The sequence below is a fragment of the Sphaerodactylus townsendi genome, linkage group LG03, assembly GCF_021028975.2.
Source record: "Sphaerodactylus townsendi isolate TG3544 linkage group LG03, MPM_Stown_v2.3, whole genome shotgun sequence".
NCBI classification, from domain to species: Eukaryota; Metazoa; Chordata; class Lepidosauria; order Squamata; family Sphaerodactylidae; genus Sphaerodactylus; species Sphaerodactylus townsendi.
Genome location: NC_059427.1, coordinates 111,550,402 through 111,558,331, shown reverse-complemented (window position 1 = coordinate 111,558,331; position 7,930 = coordinate 111,550,402).

The following is a 7,930-nucleotide window of genomic DNA, read 5'->3' as shown; positions in this document are numbered from 1 at the left end:
CGCATAGGTTCTTCATTGTTGTTAAATCAAAACTTTGGACAAGTAAGTACAAATTCGGGGGCATTTTTGTGGTCTGGCAAGAGTTTTCAATCTTATTCTATTGCAAATGTTGCAAGAAAGAATTATTGTACCTCTGCCTTGGTATCTGAGTTTTGACATCAGTACCAAAAACATTCTGTCCACTCTGCTTCCCACTCCAGTACAACTTCTGATACTTTGAAATAACAGAAAAGAATGTTTCAAAGTAAAATTACTGGGCTTTCATTTGAAGTCATGTTGGAAGAGACAGAAAATTACACAATGAGTGTAGCTGTCCCTTATGCCAGCATATCTCAGAGGTATACTGGCGTAAGGGTTAGTTGGCTCCCTGAGCCCATTCACCTCAGGATCCTTCCCAGAGACGAAGATTGCAGTGACAAAGGGAGGGGAAACTGTGCCTGGGACACGAACTGCCCGCGTGCCCCCTCCTCCCCCTGCCCCGCCCCCAAAATGCCCCGAAACAGCCCGCTCCCAACACATGACTACAATGGTGGCGCCCGGGGCAAGCCATCCCTCATGTCCCCATTGGAGCTCTGCCACTGCTGGACTGTTCTGCATGTTTCGTGTATATTGGCCACAAGTGTCAAGTGAAGGTTCTGGCCAGATTAAAAGACCAAATGATTTATGCATATGTGATATGTGAAACATGACAGTCAGAGCTCTCTGCATATTGCCTCTTTAATTAACACACAGTGAGAACATTTTCCTGAATTTTTTAGATGGAAGAAGGACACCTATTCCACTGATTATTCTGTGCAATGTCAGATTGCATCTATCTGTGAAAAGCACATCCCTGTTCCCAGAATTTCAAACCTTCAGTACCCGGACTATAATGTTCTAGTCAGTGCAATGCCCTTTAGCCTTCCCAGGCTGACCCAGCTTTACTCCTATACTTCAACACTGAATACATCTTTTATCTTCAAATGTGCATATTATGTTTACACTTACTATGCTTCAGTTTACACTTAGCTACACTTTCCATGTTTAGTTCTGCCCTCTCTATCTTTCCCACATCTCTTTCTTTATCTACCTTCTTGCTTCTCTTTTTTGCTCTGTCTTGTGTCCAAAGACATGTCTGGTGCTACTAATGCAATGTCTTACCCTACATAGGTCACAAAGGCCTCCACTCCATCTCACTCAGCATACGTGCTAACAGATCCAAAGAAAGGAAAAGATACAAGGACACAAATGGCAGAAATTTGCCTAAAAGTTGACGGAAGTGACTACAGGGATGCAAGTCTTATTCTTGCAAAACAAAATGTATCATTGGGAATCTTGTTCCGTGTGCCCCTAGCTTTGACAATGAATCAAAACCTATCATTTACCCAGATCTGTAAATTGATATGTCTGTAGCTTGCCATTCAAACTTTTGCAGTGTTGATTCTCAAGGTTGGTAAGCATTGTTGAGTCCAACTCCCTATTTTTCAAATGTTACCAAACGAAAAGCAAGCCCTGTGTATGAGTGAAGTCTTTAACAAAGCAGCAATTAGAGGATAGCTGTCAAATTGAAAAGAGGTTACGAGCAGACCCGGTATCCCACAAAGATTTAGTCTGCGTCCGTTACTTTGCTAAAGTTTGATTAATGTCTTAACTGAAAGGGCTCGGGATGACTCAAAACAGTGAAGAATTGCAAACAGTAGAGAGTCTGACTGAGATTCAAACTGATAGCTTTTCTTTTCAAAATAAAAGTTTGGTCAAGAGAGTTTAGATTCTAGTCAAGCAGTTTAGAATGGAAACAATCCAAAGGGATACAGTCTGCAGCAGCTAAACAAAGCAAAACATGAATGTTCATCATATTAAAGCACTAAACATTCAAAACATTTCAGAGATCCTTTGAAACACTGATTCTGGTGTTTATGCCGATCTATTTGGGTTTGTTCGTAACTTGTTTGCTAATATTTTTAATTAACTGCTGGATTTGTTGTGTGATTTACTTATTATTGTGTTTTTGTCTGTATGGCAGCATTTTACTTGTTTGTATTAAATATCTCAGCATAAACAACAGAACCAGTATTTGGAAGGCCCTCTTGAATACAGGTGCCTTCAATCTACAATGGAAGGCCAAAGGAGCTGGGACAAGGGAGGTCTACAGGGCTCTGGCACAAAAACCCATCATTATCACAGGCAACGGGTCACTGATTCCTTATCTCAAGGTTCTTGTCAGTGGAGACAGTACTTTAAGTAATTTGAACAGAAATTATTTCAGTCAAATCAAATCAAATCAAATAAAAAACCTTTAATGACATATCTATATATATATATATAAATCTAAATGTGTGTTTGTCCCTGATGATCTCCCTCAGAAGCTGCTGGACGGATCACCCCCACATTTTCACAGGACGTCTGTCCCCGTTCTGGGCAGGTAATCAGACCTTCAAATCACCGAAAGTCCATACCTGAGCCAGGTAAAACGTCTTTTTCCTGGCACACCAGGCCATGAAGCTAGCTGTGTTTAACTGTCACCCTTAGAATGTTCATGCAGCCTGTCTGTCTGTGGCCTGAGGGCTTGGTATGAGGGCTTAGAATGTTCGTGCGGATGGGCAGAGATGAGCAGTGAAAACAGTAAATAGGTAATACTGTTAAGTAATACGAGTGGAAGTGAAACACATACACACTTTGCCATGTGAGACGTCAGGTGGGGTTCCCCCACACACACACAGGTAACTTTCACTCTCTGTGCCTCACCCACTGCTACCACACAACACACATACTCTCATACACATCCAGCTCATCCTCACACACCTCACTCTGCCCTCCCTCCCTCACCCATATTCGCCACAGCTCTCTTTTACTAAAAGCGAGCTGGAGTTTGCCTTTTTCTTCTAAGAAAATCCGCAGAGTGAGGGTGAACCAACACTACTGGCTCCACTTCTTTTACACGTGGTCCTTTAAGAACCCAGGGACCTGGCCTCGATCTGAGCGCCTCACCACCCTGCTTCTGCTGCCTGACTGGGAAAGCCTGCTTGCCCCAGTTCTGCCTTACCCAAGCCAGGACTGTGCGTGTCAACCAGCCTCATGGACAGCGGGATCCACACTCTGGACAGTTCCGTTGTGGAATGGAAAGGGTTACCTTATACTAAAAAACAAGACAGCACCATATAACGATGCGCATTGAAAAGGGAAAGAGGGATTCCATTTGACCATCCCAAAAGGCTATGCTGGGGATCATTGGACATGCATGGACATTTGTGTGGGTTGTGGACTGTGATGAGAAGGACAATTGCCACAGCAACACGTGGCCGGGCCCGCTAGTTATAAATAATTAGCAAAGTGCATAGAAGGAAATCATAAACAGATTAAAGGTTAGTTTATGGCAATTATTTCAGTCAAAACCAGCACTTTGAATTGGGCCTGTGAACAAATTTAGGACCAATGCAGTTGATAAAGCATGGGAATTTTATATCCATCACAGAAGATTTCTGTTAAGATACAAGTTGCCCCAGTTTGTACCAATGAAAGCTTCTAGACCAGGGGTAGGGAACCTGCGGCTCTCCAAATGTTCAGGAACTACAATTCCCATCAGCCTCTGTCAGCATGGCCAATTGGCCATGCTGGTAGGGGCTGATGGGAATTGTAGTTCCTGAACATCTGGAGAGCCGCAGGTTCCCTACCCCTGTTCTAGACAGTCTTCGATGGCTGGTCCACAAAGAGCATGCTATAATAATATAACCTGGATGTTACGCTTATACTGCCATTGGTAAACCAGCATATGTGGATAAAAGGCATGCCAGGCCAATTGCTTATTTAGATACACTGAAGGATCTAGGAGTACCCCCATACTTTATGGGGAGAACAAGTCCACCCAGAGCAGGGTTGTATACATAGTCCTCAGTCAGCAGTGTTACCCTCAGTCCACACCACCTTCATTTGGTCTGGAAAAGTTTCAATTTGCCAACATTTAGCCCCTAATTTAGCACAAAAGTCAAAGCTTTCCACATCCTCCCTGGATTAACACAGAAAGGAGAGAAAGAGCCTGGGGATTATCAATACACGGATGGCATCCCTTTCCAAATTTCCTTTGGGTGGAAATTAAGGAACATGGAAGAGAAGCTAAAACCATACAGTATCCCCAGAATAGGCACAGATTGGTGCAGTTTGGTTTAGGGGGCCCAAAGTTATGTACCCTCAAAGGGGGTGCCCCATCCCCCATTCTTTGCTAAGGAGATGGGGGCTACCCTTTGAGGGTCCATAACTTTGGACCCCCTGAACCAAACTGCACCAAACCTTGGGGGTGCCATCATGACAGTCTCCAGATGATATCCTGAAATTTTGGTGTTGATACGGCCAAGAATGAGAAGGATCCACTCAGCAGCGGTCGTGGTAACAGCAGAAGCAGTTAAGGAAAAGAAAACACAGGAACCCAGGCGTTGTTCACTTCAAAGAACAGAAGGGTTTTATTCCTTGTTTCCAAAGTCACAAAACAGTCTGACAGAGTGCAGCGCAGCAACTGTATAACCAAAGCACGCATAGACCAAACTGTTCTGTGCATATACATAGAGACATACAACCAATCAGGGAGCAGTGATGCAATCACACATGATGTGCTTAGTCATGGTTGCATCACCCACTGAAACTAGGTGAAGGTGAGAGTATTGCATCAGCCAAGCTGTCAAGTAGATTTTGGTAGATCTAAATCTGTTCAAGTCCTAACACCCCTTCCTAAGTAAAACTACTATGACAGCGCCTTTATTACTTTCAGCTGTTCTAACATTTGTCTGATGCTTATTCTGTGACACAGCTTTTAGTAAAAAACACATCAGCAACATTTCCCCGCTTCTGTCTCAACATAGGCCTGAAGTTGAATAGTTCCATTCTGTTACTAGCTCTCCTAACATTCCTGGTACTTTTTACTCCTATGTACTTAGTTCTTGTCTTCCTCATGTTTGCAGTCTCTCGCTCAACACGATGCAAAGGTCTGTGAATCATCAGAAACACCGATTTCATAGGCTTCTTTTATGGATTCACCCTAACTCAGTTAGCAGTGTCTCAACCCAAAAGTAATAGTTCTGAACACGCACGTTTTGGACAATCGCGCCAGAACTCAGCCACCTCAGGGAAGTGGACAGGCTGATTGTTGGTCTGTTTTCCTAGAACACCAGGTGATAGCTACATCACCATACTGAATGACAAAACCGACGCAGGACTCTCCTGTCACCACAGTCTGCAAATGAACTATCTGCAATATGCACGCAACTCTGTGCTGCGTGGACTGAATCAGTAAACCATGATCAAGCAGTTCCTTTTAGAAGTACCCTAACCACACGTTGTAACACCCTCCCAATCATGTTTTGCTGGGCTTTGCTTTGCTTTTCTCTGCCTAAGCGACCTAACAGCAAAACGCTTTGGCTATATCTGAAGCGTGTCCAGTTTAGATATAATGTAGGGAGACTACCTACAACAGATTTGGTGGCCAGTTCAGGATTGTTGAAGACTCCTCACTTTCCACTAACTTTCTACGAAAGTCTAGGGATTGCATTGGTGTTGTGGCAACCCTTGCGCTTTGACGAAATCTAGTCTTTAGCGCACCTCAATTCATTTATTTTGTTCCTTTTCTGACTCAGGAGATAACCTTGCTTTTGGTGTAGATATGACATCAATACCCAAGTAATGCGTTTGTGATAAAACCCTAAGTCCCCTTTTAGGAACATACTTGTCACTTTGAGTTGTTTATACAATTTGTCAAAATTGTTGTTTAGATGTCTTGCACACACACATATACCATCAACATAAAGAAGAATGACCTCTTGATTCTTTTAGTTCCCCTGATGTATAAGCATGCATCAGCAACGAGGCACCTTCTTAAAACCCCAGTTTAAGTTAAATGTACTATTCAGTTCCATTATACCAGTTTAGCACCAGCTTGTTTTTTGGTGAAACCATACAAGCAACGATGCAAAAGATAAACAGTATTTGGGTCTGCTTCTTCATACCCTGGTGCAGGCTTCAGATAAATTGCTTCCTTCAATTTAGCATTTAAAAAAGCACACTGGAAGTCATAATGCTTCACCATAAAGCCTTTCTTACTAGCTAATGCAAGCATAGCTCTCAAAGACTCAGGTCGTGCCGTGGGAGAATAGGTCTGGTCATAATTCAGCAAACAGTCTTGTACAAACCCCTGGGCGACAAGCCTTGCTTTATACCTTTGAGTACCATTTGGCAACTCTTTCCTCCGAAACACCCACTTTGACCCAATTGCCTCCTCTCCTTCAGCAAAACAGTCTTGATAAACACCTGTTGTTGCACTAAGGTTTTATACTCCTCAGCCATAGCTTCACGCCAGAGCTCTATTTCAGCTGGCGGTAGCTTTAACATCTCTTTATAGGAGCTTGGCTCTGATACCTGTGCTTGACAAACATAGACATTTTGAGAAAACCCATACCTGTCAGGAGGTATCCCTTTTGTAGACCTATCAGAGGTACGAGGCACTTTAATTTGTTTCTCATCTTCTTCACTACTGCTAGTGTCACTGTCTTGCAGCCCTTCCCCCTTCTCAGCTTTCTTTCTTGGACGCTTGCCACTACTGGAAGCAGTTGGTTGACCTTGAGCTGCTGCAGGCTGCTGCCTGGCAGTTCTGTTAACCCCTTCATGCTGAGTGAAAGGTAGCAAAACCTCTGTGTTAGCATGGATAGTTTCCCATCCTGCATGCTTTTCAAAGTTTGCTCCGAGAGATCACAACCTTCCCATAGAATGTGCAAAACGAAAACCTTTTGTCTCAGATTCATAACCAAGAAACCTCAATCTCACCCACCTCTGATCCCCCTTCCGCCTTTGGGCGTCAGATTTACCAGCACATTGGCATAATTGCCAAAGATATGCAAATGATCCAGAGATGGATCTTTCTGGTACAGCAAAAAAATAAGGAGTCTGGTTCACACTAGAAGACCATACTCTGTTGGTCAAGTATGTGGCAGTGTTCACAGCCTCAGCCCAGAAATGTTCAGGCATGTTGGCATCCAGCAGCAAACACCGTTTTATAGTATGTAGAACCCCAAATTTCCTCTCAGCAACCCCGTTTTCAAAAGGAGAGAAAGGGTTGGTCTTTCTGTGACGTATGCCTTTCTTTCTCAACCAGTTCTGGAACCCAGAACCCAGGAATTCACCTCCTCTGTCCGTTTGGAGGCAAGCCACTTTATGTGAAAACTGTCTTTCCACCATTGCCACCCACTCTTTAAACCTTGGGTAAGCCTCAGCTTTGGATTTCAGGAAAAGACTATAGGTGAACCTGCTATAGTCATCCACCAAAACCATGTGGTACTTTGCATGCCCCTGACTGGGTTGAAATGGTCCAGAAAGGTCTGCATGAATTAAACCAAATGGCCTATCTGACTGTCTGGTGCTTTTCCTTGTAGAAGGAAATGCCTTTACTTTGGCCTTACTGCACACAGTACAATCAAGATAATTAGGACAGGACTTGGCTTTCAAACCACACAACCTGGACATGTTTCCTAGCACTTTGAAACTGGCATGTCCTAACACCACGGTGCATATAATGAATACAGTCATCATGCATAGGTTTGTTAACTGCATTAGCCATGCTTTGCCCTACAGCATTGTTATTTAGCTGATAAAGGTTATTCTGCAGTATACCTCAAGTGGGCACAGACTCTCCCTTGTTTCTTAATAGTAAACAAGGTCTGCCCACTAAATTCCACCACATAACCTCTCTCAGCTGTCAATCTTACAGCAGCAACAAAGAGCAAAATTCAAATGAAGGCACAAAATATACATTACTCAGAGAGCCATTTTAGAGCAGGAACAAATGTTGATCCTTGTAGTTGCACCTTTGCTCGCGATTTGCCATCAGGCTAAACAAGCGTGGTCAATAACAGGTTGAAGCGCACGTGGGAAGTCAGTAAAGGAGACTTTCCTTTACATTCACTGATATGCTCAG